Here is a 13373-nt window from a genome sequence, read left to right on the forward strand (position 1 = left end):
ACGGGGCATTTGGTTGGAGGGAAGGAATTAAGAGGGAAAAGAATTGCAATTCCATGGGAAAAGAAGCGGGAATAAATTGAGAGTTTAAATTTCATTGTTTGGTTCGCATGAATAAAATTACTGGGAATTTCAATTCCTATGTTTGGTATACATGGAAATTGAGAGGGAATAAGTAGTATAAAGTCCAAAATGCCCATTGTTGTTGTTATTATTATTTTTATTGACAAATTAATTCAGAAATTGTTAGAGTTGTTGCATATAAAAAATGCAAATTTTGAAAAGTTCTGCATATAAAGAATTCAAAGAACATATATACACAAAAGTTGTTGTATATAAACAATGCATATCAAGAATGTAAATTTTGAATATTTGTTGCATATAAATATTTAAATGAACATAAACAAAGGGAAGTCAAATAATAGTGCACGCTTTAATTTAGAAGAGAAGGTCAAACATCAATTTTAGGTTAAAAAGAGAGGGGTAATTTTGTCTTAGGATTATCTTTTTGTCTTCCTAAAATCTATGGAATTAGAATCCTAGGCGGGGCCATGGGATTCTAATTCCATGAAAATGAGGAAGTTCTAATTCTATGGAATTGCAATTCTCTCCAACCAAACGAAGAAATTTAGTTGCATTTGGAATTAGGTGGGAATTAAGTGGGAATTGAATTGTAATTCCCTCCAACCAAATGCCCTGAGTGTATTGTTCGTAAACAATACACTAAGTTATTTTATATATACAAACTTAGTGTACTGTTTACGAACAATACACTAAGTCTATATACTTGTAATTTATTATTTTTTTAATAAAAGGGTCTGGCCTGCGGGTTGGCCCGTAGTCCACCCGGGCTAACTTGCGCGAGTCGCAGGCTTTAGCGGGCCAGGCCCGTTACGCCCGCTTTTTTAGGAGTCACTTTTTTGCAACCCTAACCCGCCCCATCGCGGGACGGTGCGAGCTGGCTTGCGGGCTTCAGCCCCCTTTGACAGTACCACTAACTACTAACTTACTAAGTAGTAAGGGTAATTTTTTCAATTTGAAACAAATAAGATTTTACGACTTTAAAATATTCTAAGGTAGTAATTACTAATTAGTATTCTAGTTAGGCAATTAAATAGCTAAATAGTAAATACAACAATGCATAGGAATAATAGTCATAACACGTACGAATATACAAGTTTCTTATGTGATAATCTCATTAGTTATTACTTTATTAGAGTATATATGTATATTATGTTTTTAAAAAAAATTTAGGGCCAACAGGTTGGCCGGCCAATGGGCTAAAAATTAAAGTCCGGTTCTACCCGTAATATAAAACGGGCTAGCTCTAGTCCGCCTATTGTAACAAATGGACCGGATTAGGTAATCCCAAACGGACCTCGCTTGGAACCTTGGATTGGACTTTGGGCTAACTTGTTCGTTTAACACCTCTAAATGGGGGTACGGTTAAGGCACAAAAAACAATTGACATGACAATATATAGAGTTCTTTACAGAAATACGTGTAGAGTTTGCCACCAATTCTTTTGCTAATTGATCGTGATGATTTTAATCATTCAAGTTTCTCTTATGGTGATATATTTTGTTTTTTTTTTAATTCAAACAATGAAATTTTTCTTAGCCTCCGGGTATTCCCCATATTCATCACCTTACTTATGCTGACGATGTTATCATTTTTAGTACTGGCCGGTGGGGGGCGATTAAGACGGTAATTACAACCCTCAAGGAGTATGAGGAGCTTTCAAGAAAAATGGTTAGTTTCCCAAAGAGAGCGTTCTATATGAATTCCCGCATCTACTTGCGTGATTCGTAAGATCCAAGATGCCACCTGTTCTTCCCATTGGTCATTTCCTTTCACTTATCTTGGTTGTCAAGTTTATGTGGTTAGGAAGAAGTGTGTGTATTTTGCTTCTGTGGTGGATAAAGTGAAGGCTAGGTGTATTGGATGGCAGCGACGGCTATTATCTTGGGGGGGGGGGGAGTCGATTGAGATTTTGATTTCCTCTGTCTTGTAGTTTATCCCTCTGGACCTTTTTGCGATTTGTGTTCCGCTTAAGCAGGTGGTTTGAAATTTGGAGCAGATTTTGGATAGCATTTTCTAGAGGTAATCCGGGGGGAGGGGAGCAGTATCATTGGAGTTCTTGGAAGTCACTTGCTCTCCGTAAAAAGGAGGGCAGGGTTGATTTCTTGGATTTAGAACCTGTTGCTAGTGCGAGGCTTTAGTGGAATTTCCGCACGATATCTTCATTGTGGGGCGATTTCATGTGGGCTGAGTATTGTAGTCAGGTGCATTCGATTGCTAAGCTTGTGTAAGGCTCAAATTATCATACTTAGAAGCATATGTTGGGCATTCCGGATGAGGTGGAGAGTGTCATGGGTTGGCGACTGTTCTAGGGTCAGGTTAGTTTCTAGTGAGATAATTGGTTGGCCTTGGTTTCCTTGGGTGGCTATATCTGTCTCAGGGTGTTTCCTACTCTAAGGAGATCCTGTCTGATTTTGTGCAAGAAGGAGTACTTGATTTGACAAGGTTTAAGGAGCTACTAGCTAATGGCGTAGCTGTGTTCTTGTCCCGTTTTGGGCAAGGACCGCATGATGTTCTTATTTGGCAGGTGGCCACAGACAATATATTCTCTTCTTACTGCTGATCATGATCCACTATTGACCAAGTGTTGGCACAAATACCTTTAATTTAAGGTGTCTTTCTTGGTGGGCTCTTTAGAGGTAGTTTCTTGTGGATGATGCCATAGCCAAGTTTGGTCACTATATGGTGTTGAGGTGTTGGTGTTGCTTGAGGCCTAATTGGGATTCTATTGATCAACTTTTATGTAGGTGACACAGCGATAGCTGTTTGGTAGTACTTGATCCCTAGTTTAGTCATCAAGGTCTTCAGACCAATAATTGTTGGGTGGGGGTGCACAGGTATGCATAATTGTTTATTGTCGATATTATGTGTAAGTTGCCTTATTTGATCATGTGGGAGCTTTGGAAGTATCGTAATGGTTGTATGCACGGACGTGTGATTCCTAATATTGTGAGGGTGATATTTGGCGTGGCCAAAAAGGGGCGACAGAGTGCTTATTTAGGCTATGGCCAAGTGAGCATATTCTTTTCCCGAATTGGTCAATCATTGTGGCTTACTTGGATAGTCATGTGCCTAAGCGGGTGGTTAGGATGGTCAGATAGTCTCCTCTGCCAGTTGGTTCTCTCAAGGTAAACCTTTCTCTTTCTATTTCTCCGTGGGAGGGACTACCGCCTTAGTGCCACCGCGTTATTGTAAAACTCAGCAGTGACACGGTCGTTGCGCTTGTTGATGTACTTGAATAAGTACTTGATTGATCTAGACTGATTACATCATTCCACATTAATATGCACCCTATACTTCAACAATAAATATCTGTTGTGTGGAACAACATATCTATTATCTAGATCGATGTCATTCTTCCTTATCATACGACCATTATCAGTCCTACGATAAATCGGATAACCATTGTTGGTTTTATGACTTTTTGGTAGTCAAAGGCAAGCCAACACTACCTGTTAAAGTAACGAGAATATAGGAAATATGTAGGAAAATATAGCGAGAGAATATAGGTTTTGTATTGTTCCGAATTGCCTCCCCCTACTCCGTGTAAGGAGGGTCTATTTATACATATTTTGGGCCTAGAGCCCTATAAGGAATAAGAATCCTCTGCTGCCTCCTATTGGGAGTCCAGGTGTCCTTCTTTTCCCTCTTTCTCATTTCTTCATCTTTCTCCTCTAATTTTTTTTTCGTTTGGAGCTACCGGAGCGTACCGACCATTTCGTGTGGCAGCCGGCACCGGCTGACTGCCCATGCGAGGCAGTCAACCCGAGGCTGACTGCCTCACTTGGGCAATCAGCCTCACGGCTAACATACATATATATCTTTTTTTTTGTATTATTATTATTATTATTATTATTATTGTGCTGGTTTTTATTTCCTTCTTCTTCTTATTTTCTTTTCTCTCTCTCTCTTTTTTTTTTGATTGATTTATGTGGTTGAATCACGTAGCTGTCTCCCTTGGCTGATTCTCGTGGTTGTATCCCATGGCTGTCTCCCTTGGCTGACTCCCGTGGCTGTGTCCAGTGGTTGACTCCCACATTTTTTTTTATAGATTTCGCAGGTACGATACGGAGTCTTTGGAAATTATTTAATCTTTTCCATGCACCAAGCGATAGGAACATGTTTCCTGTCATCCAGTCCTCCACTTTCTTTTGAGATTTTGTGCATACGAAGTCTCTGGAAAGTATACCGAGGGATTATCCTCTTGTGCTCATCTTCCACTGACCCAACTTGTGAGGCAATCGGCCGATGGTCCTGACCAACTGCCTGGCTACTGATTGCCCTCACCACCATCTATTTTGACAACTCCTAAATGATACGCACTAACTTCATACAAATACAACAATAAGTATACGCGCACGTAGAAAAATATTTTAAAGAGATAATTATCCGACTAAGTACCAAGCATCAAGAATATTCATAAGATACAAAAAAGGCTTGGAAAACCTGGTCAGCCGGCCTCAATACGAGGAGTACCTTGTTGCGAGGGTGGCTTAAACTAACCACTGCGCTCCGAGTGGGGCTCCCTTATGTCTCCATTGTGAGTCTTTCATTGCCTAGTGAGTATGCGTTTCTTCCACACGGTGGTGGGAATACGAGTCTGCCACTAGCTAATGGGTATATGTTTTCCACTCGGTGGTGGGTATATGTCCTCCATTGCCTAGTGAGTATGGGTTTCTTCCACACGGTGGTGGGAATACAAGTCTGTCACTGGCTAATGGGTATATGTCATCCACCCGGTGGTGGGTATATGTCTTCCATTGCCTAGTGAGTATGCGTTTCTTCCACACAGTGGTGGGAATACGAGTCTGCCACTGGCTAATGGGTATATGTCCTCCATTGCCTAGTGAGTATGGGTTTCTTCCACACGGTGGTGGGAATACAAGTCTGCCACTGGCTAATGGATATATGTCTTCCACTCAGTGGTGGGTATATGTCTTCCATTGCCTAGTGAGTATGCATTTCTTCCACACGGTGGTGGGAATACGAGTTTGTCACTGGCTAATGGGTATATGTCTTCCACTCGATGGTGGGTATATGTCTTCCATTGCCTAGTGAGTATGCGTTTCTTACACACGGTGGTGGGAATACGAGTCTGCCACTGGCTAATGGGTATATGTCTTGTACTCGGTGGTGGGTGTATGTCTTCCACTCGGTGGTGGGTATATGTCTTCCATTGCCTAGTGAGTATGCGTTTCTTCCACATGGTGGTGGGAATACGAGTCTGCCACTGGCTAATGGTATATATGTCTTCCACACGGTGGTGAGTATAAGCCTTCCGTTGCTTAGTGAGTATGCGTTTCTTCCACACGGTGGTGAGAATACGAGTCTGCCACTGGCTAATGGTATATATGTCTTCCACACGGTGGTGAGTATAAGCCTTCCGTTGCTTAGTGAGTATGCGTTTCTTCCACACGGTGGTGAGAATACGAGTCTGCCACTGGCTAATGGTATATATGTCTTCCACACGGTGGTGAGTATAAGCCTTCCGTTGCTTAGTGAGTATGCGTTTCTTCCACACGGTGGTGAGAATACGAGTCTGCCACTGGCTAATGGTATATATGTCTTCCACACGGTGGTGAGTATAAGCCTTCCGTTGCTTAGTGAGTATGCGTTTCTTCCACACGGTGGTGAGAATACGAGTCTGCCACTGGCTAATGGTATATATGTCTTCCACACGGTGGTGAGTATAAGCCTTCCGTTGCTTAGTGAGTATGCGTTTCTTCCACACGGTGGTGAGAATACGAGTCTGCCACTGGCTAATGGTATATATGTCTTCCACACGGTGGTGAGTATAAGCCTTCCGTTGCTTAGTGAGTATGCGTTTCTTCCACACGGTGGTGAGAATACGAGTCTGCCACTGGCTAATGGTATATATGTCTTCCACACGGTGGTGAGTATAAGCCTTCCGTTGCTTAGTGAGTATGCGTTTCTTCCACACGGTGGTGAGAATACGAGTCTGCCACTGGCTAATGGTATATATGTCTTCCACACGGTGGTGAGTATAAGCCTTCCGTTGCTTAGTGAGTATGCGTTTCTTCCACACGGTGGTGAGAATACGAGTCTGCCACTGGCTAATGGTATATATGTCTTCCACACGGTGGTGAGTATAAGCCTTCCGTTGCTTAGTGAGTATGCGTTTCTTCCACACGGTGGTGAGAATACGAGTCTGCCACTGGCTAATGGTATATATGTCTTCCACACGGTGGTGAGTATAAGCCTTCCGTTGCTTAGTGAGTATGCGTTTCTTCCACACGGTGGTGAGAATACGAGTCTGCCACTGGCTAATGGTATATATGTCTTCCACACGGTGGTGAGTATAAGCCTTCCGTTGCTTAGTGAGTATGCGTTTCTTCCACACGGTGGTGAGAATACGAGTCTGCCACTGGCTAATGGTATATATGTCTTCCACACGGTGGTGAGTATAAGCCTTCCGTTGCTTAGTGAGTATGCGTTTCTTCCACACGGTGGTGAGAATACGAGTCTGCCACTGGCTAATGGTATATATGTCTTCCACACGGTGGTGAGTATAAGCCTTCCGTTGCTTAGTGAGTATGCGTTTCTTCCACACGGTGGTGAGAATACGAGTCTGCCACTGGCTAATGGTATATATGTCTTCCACACGGTGGTGAGTATAAGCCTTCCGTTGCTTAGTGAGTATGCGTTTCTTCCACACGGTGGTGAGAATACGAGTCTGCCACTGGCTAATGGTATATATGTCTTCCACACGGTGGTGAGTATAAGCCTTCCGTTGCTTAGTGAGTATGCGTTTCTTCCACACGGTGGTGAGAATACGAGTCTGCCACTGGCTAATGGTATATATGTCTTCCACACGGTGGTGAGTATAAGCCTTCCGTTGCTTAGTGAGTATGCGTTTCTTCCACACGGTGGTGAGAATACGAGTCTGCCACTGGCTAATGGTATATATGTCTTCCACACGGTGGTGAGTATAAGCCTTCCGTTGCTTAGTGAGTATGCGTTTCTTCCACACGGTGGTGAGAATACGAGTCTGCCACTGGCTAATGGTATATATGTCTTCCACACGGTGGTGAGTATAAGCCTTCCGTTGCTTAGTGAGTATGCGTTTCTTCCACACGGTGGTGAGAATACGAGTCTGCCACTGGCTAATGGGTATAGGTCTTCCACTCGGTGGTGCGTATATGTCTTCCACTCGGTGGTGGGTATATGTCTTCCATTGCCTAGTGAGTATGCGTTTCTTCCACATGGTGGTGGGAATACGAGTCTGCCACTGGCTAATGGGTATATGTCTTCTACACGGTGGTGAGTATAAGTCTTCCATTGCCTAGTGAGTATGTGTTTCTTCCACACGGTGGTGGGAATACGAGTCTGCCACTGGCTAATGGATATAATTTTTTTTCATTGCCTAGTGAGTATGAGTTTCTTCCACACGGTGGTGGGAATACGAGTCTAGCACTGGCTAATGGATATAATTTTTTTTCATTCCCTAGTGAGTATGAGTTTCTTCCACACGGTGGTGGGAATACGAGTCTGCCACTGGCGTTTTTTTTTTTTTAAAATCACATGATAAATTATCTCAAGACAAATTAACATCAATGAAAGATAAAGGGAAAGCTAGAAAGAAGTTTCCGTATGAAGTTGCTATGCTCAGAATTCTAAAAAACAAGCTACTAAAGAAGAGTGTTGCCTGGGAATTTCGCACTGCTGCTGCCGCACCAAAGTATGAAGTTGCCTCTAAGCATTGAAGCTGCCACGCCCAAACCGAATTTCCAAGCTTTTGCTAGGCCCAAACACGTTCGATCGATCTTTTTATATCGTCTCTAGTGGATTATGGGCTTGTGTTTCCAGTTCCGCTCTTCCTGTTCTTCATCCTCATTGTCTTGCCTATTGGGACCTTCCCGCGTGGGCTCTGTTCCTCGATCAATGGGGATGGGGTCCCTACTCGGGTGCTCGGGTTGCCTTAACCATTGGTTGGGACGAGTAACTGGTTGACCTCTTTGGATGATGTCTTCAATTTCTTTTCGCAAAGTGATGCATTCTTCAGTGGAGTGCCCCGAACACTTGTGATAACGGCAATATTTTGGCCCCTGATCGGATGGTCGGACGCAACGCAATTGATTGTCTGGCAGCCAGGGATGCGGCGGCGATCGGTCCCCTCCAGACGTGTAACGGGGTGGTTGTATCTCGTACACTTTATGAGTCCTAAGTATAGGGCCTACTTCATGACGAGGGTTGTCCGATCTTCCGAGGGTACTTGGTCTACTCTCTCCCTTTGATAGTCGGTCCATTGGACGCGTTCCAATCTCATCACGGGATCGCTTTACTCCACGTTCTTGCTTTTGTTGTATGGCTTCTTCTGTTTCTGCATATTTATCGGCTCGCTGGATAGCCTGGGCGTATGTCTCAGGTGTATCTCTTCGTAGGCTGGCGAATAGGTCCCCTGATCTTAGGGCCTCGGTGAAGAGTGTTAAAGCGGTTCGGTCATCCAAATCCTTCGCCATTTGTACGTTCCTTTTCCATCTTCTCAAGAATTCCTTTAGAGAGTCTGCCTCTCCTTGACGTATGGCGGTCAGGGTTACGAAATGCCTCTTGGCTCTTATACCCCCGGCAAAGTGTGTCAGGAATCGCTCTCCCAGGGTTTCAAAGCAGTCAATAGCTCGCGGTGGTAACGATAAAAACCATCGTTGTGCAGCCCCTTTTAGTGTTAAGAAGAATACTCTGCAGTACATTGAGTCGTCTGCCCCTATTACCATTATCTTTGCTTGAAAACTGATTAGGTGTTCATTGGGGTCTGTCGTTCCGTCGTATGCGAGCATCGCTGGGAATTCAAAATTCTTAAGTGCCCAATATTCCTGTATCTCTAAGGCGAACATGCTAGTCGATAGTAGGGATCGGACGGTTGGCCAGTCTTTTCCCCCTTCAATCCTTTCCTGGAAGTCCCTGAGCTCCCTGGCTAGCTTGGCTATTTCTTGATCCCGACCTCTCCGATTATGATATGGGGTTTCGCCGCAACTTTCTGCTGTGTCCTCTAAGGCTTCCTCTCTATATGGCTCTATCGTTGGTAGTCCGCACGCATGGGGGTTAGCTGCTCGGGCGGCTTGGGCTCGCCGCATAGGGTTGAGCCTAACGCTTCATCGTAGGCTTTCAGCTACAGTTTTGCCCTGTCTAAGCCATGGGGTGTCGGGTTGTAGATTTGGGGTTCCCATACGATCATAGACTGAGATTGCCCTCCGATATCTCTCTTGCGAGGCCCCCTGAGCTATCCGTGGTTCATGGTTTCCCTGAGTGGGGTCCGGCTGGGACTCGCCTCTCGCCGTTCGTACTGGGTTTGAGAATCCACGGAGGTGCTTGACGACCTCCATTATCCTGGCGGGAAGCTCAATCGGCTGGATCCGAGGGGCGCTGGTGTCTGGCGGGCGTATGCCCGAGCGGGTTATCTCCCTCCTATGGGGATTCTCTTGATTGGCATTTCGAAGGCGCACCGGTTGGTTGGATGGTCCGCGAAAAGGAAGATGATTTGTTCGTGTGCTCTGTCGTGTAGTCACCATGCTTTCTCAAGTTCAGAGGAAAGTACGAAGCTTTTCGGTATCAATCCCTTTCTCAAGTTCAGAGGAAAGTATGAAGCTTTTCCGTATCGATCCCCACCAACGGCGCCAATGTTGGTTTTATGACTTTTGGGTAGTCAAAGGCAAGCCAACACTACCTGTTAAAGTAGCGAGAATATAGGAAATATGTAGGAAAATATAGCGAGAGAATATAGGTATTTTATTGTTCCAAATTGCCTCCCCCTACTCCGTGTATGGAGGGTCTATTTATACATATTTTGGGCCTAGAGCCCTATAAGGAATAAGAATCCCCTGCCGCCTCCTATTGGGAGTCCAGGTTATATTATAACTAATAAGCCCTAATCTTGCTAATATTACAAGTGCTAAGTCCAATCCTTATCGAACTCTTCTGTAGCTTTGTGTTGAAGGTCCTTCTTGGGCTTTCTTGATCCAATTGCTCTTTTGGGCCGGTCCATGTAGCTCAGGCCTAGTGTATTATCCATCAACCATCCTAGCTGAACCACATGGACCATGCATCATGAATTCTTCTACAACTTTATAATACTCTGGAGTCTGGATCACATAACTCACTTGGTATCTCAGCAGATATCCACATATCAATATCTTTCAATGTAGAAGAAGAACCATTCTTTGCCAAGAATATCAGAATGTGAGCATGCGGTAACCCCCTCTTTTGGAATTCAATCGTGTAAATCACTAAAGAAATTATAAAATGAAATTAGTATTAAACATAATTTATTCTATGAATAATATAATAATGATAATTCACAATATTTACCAGCTGTAACAACTCCAAAAATGTTGATTTTCCGAATTTCTTGAATAAGATCATTTAACTTCAGTTTAAAAACCTGGGATATAATATCATGTTTATCTTTAGGCTTCAATCTTCGGGCTTGTAGAAACCTTTCTATCTCTAGCCACTTCGGGTTACATGTGAAAGTAATAAATAGACTTGGATATCCAATTGTTTTGTGAATGACCATTGCATCTTGATAATTCTTAACAATGTACCGTGCGCCCCCGGTAGAGCTAGATGGCAAGATAATCCTCTTTCCTTGTGTAGTAGGATCGACTTCTCCACGTGTTAGAGCATTTGTCAAACACTTATAGGATTCACATCTTAAAGTTTGTTGGTGTGTCCTAATATAGAGTAATCGTCCAGACTCTATCACAGCACGTTTGGTTCATGGAATGGATTTGGAGGGAATAGGAATGTTATTCCATACGGAATGGAATAAGTAAGGTGAAATTATGTAATGCAGATATATAATATAATATAAAGCAATTTAAGAAGTGCCAAAATAAGTACACAGCTAAATTTGATAACGCAGTTGGAGAACACCTCCTAATCTGCGAGGCCACGGCCAAACTTTTTCACTAAAGCTCAACCCGCTGGTTTTTACAATTACAAGGTTCAATGAATTACAAAACTAGGTCTACCACCTATTCAAACATTAACCTTATAAAACAACTCTGTGAAAAAGTTACACGTACAGTTTGAACTAATTCTACCAATTAAACAAACTATAACCAACTTGGATTTTAACACAGCTTGTACTGAAATAATTTGGAGCTGATTTTTCCGGATAGTACACCAATCTTTCCCCGTATTGAAGTTTCTTCGCAGCACCTTTCAAGCTATATATATGTATGTTATTGTTACTGAAACTTCGATTTGTCTTCATAGTTAATGAGCCTATTTATAGTAATTGTCTTGGCCTTGATTCCTTAAATTACGTACGTATTAACCCATGATGCCATGATACCACTCTTCCATGCATTGCAAACTTGAACCACGATTTTCCTTGTTTGCTTCCTTGGCTTCCACGTACGCATGATCACAATCTGCATTTCTTTTGCTTTCCTAATTTTGCGCCATTTAGATACATGCATTCATTTTTCTCTTTGCCATGTTGCCACTTTAAATTACATTTCCATTTCCCACGTACATTATGCATGCCTTCATCTATTCACATGCATTTTATTTTGCATTCATAATATCCTTAATATTTGCTTCACACTTCACACTTCACACATATTCACGCCACATGTACATATTATTTTCACTTCTCAACTTTGTTTGATTTTATATGCCAATTCATCATACGTAATATATCTATATACATAGGATATTACTAACAATCTCCCCCTTTGGCATATGTTGATCAAACAAACAAAAGGCAGTTCTCCCCCTCAATTCATATACCAGGTCTCTCCCTTAATGTCATACGCACTCTCCCCTTCAATTCATCCATTAATGCATACACACTCTCCCCCTTAATCATAGCATGTCTCCCCCTTTTGATAAACATTAGCCAAAGGTAATATAGCTACAACAGTATGTATTGAATAATGCAAGAAAATTCAATTAAGAGCATGCAATTGATAAGACGCGGATAGATACTGAAATTTGAAAATGTCACAAAGGGAGGATAAAAGAGGTATATAAACATGAGAGCTCCATAAGTGTAATGATAAAGTACGGAAATAACAACACTGGAAAGCTTTCACACCAGACTCTTCTCAGGTCCTTTTGGAACCATATTAAGTACCGGGTAGCCCTCTTCCAAGTAACCATTTTAAGGAATACTTTTCACTAGATAGCTTTCACTCCGGGCTGTTCTAGGGTCCTTTGAACCGTATCAGACACCGGGTAGCCCTCTTCTAGATAAGTTTGTCAGAAAATGTTAATGGAGCGCTTTACACTAGACAGCTTTCACTCCGGGCTGTTCTAGGGTCCTTTTGAACCGTAGCAGACACCGGGTAGCCCTATTCTAGGTAATCAAGAAAAGTATCCACTGGTAAGAATGTGTTTGAGAAGATGAAGCACTCATATAATTCATACAAACTCCAAGTGTAATATGTGTAGTAGGAGTAGAGAAACAAGAGCATATGACTATTATCATGAGCGGGAAGTTGAGTAGCAAGCTTTTTGAATCGGTTCAAGAGAACTATCCACAAGCTATCAATAAAATGCTCTAGATGAACTACTTGCAAAAATCAACACTACTATTGAAAGCTAAATATTACCAGTGAACTAACCTTCAAAAGAACATGGAATAACCGACGCCGTTTATTTTTTAAAAAATAAAAAATATATATACGGCGTCGGTTAAATAACCGACATCGTTCGTAATTCATTTAAAAATATATATATATAAACGACGTCGGTTAGTTCTTATTAACCGACGTCGTTTATTATTATTTTTTAAATATTAAAAATATTTTACGAATCTACCTAAAACCTGTACAGTATATTTCCAATTCACACATAAGTTTCAGAACCTGTGTAACAAATTAACATTTATAATTCACAATTGATCAAACTAATAAAGTTCTCAATTAATCAAAGCTAATAAACATCACAACTTATCAAACTAATAAAGTATACTACAATAACTAATAAAACATTGAATATTCAACATAAATCTCACAATTCAATAACTAATAAACAACAAGTATTTAACATAAATCTCACAATTCATGAAGCTAAAGAAGTAATCTATCAACCCATTCATCAACTAAATATTGGCACCATATGTCTCTAACTTCTGTTGGTCCCAAGGGGATGGGGTACAAGTCTAGAGGGGGGGTGAATAGACTTGTATAAGATTTTGCAAATCTTTTCAACCTCTCGTGTGTATTGAACTTAGGATGTTTAAGTTCGATACCTCACGAGGTGAAGACAAAGTTTTATGCGCAGCGGAAATGTTATCCCCTTTTAGTTAGCACGAGTTTGGGTTAGTT

The sequence above is a fragment of the Ipomoea triloba genome, chromosome 5, assembly GCF_003576645.1.
Source record: "Ipomoea triloba cultivar NCNSP0323 chromosome 5, ASM357664v1".
Taxonomy (NCBI): Eukaryota; Viridiplantae; Streptophyta; class Magnoliopsida; order Solanales; family Convolvulaceae; genus Ipomoea; species Ipomoea triloba.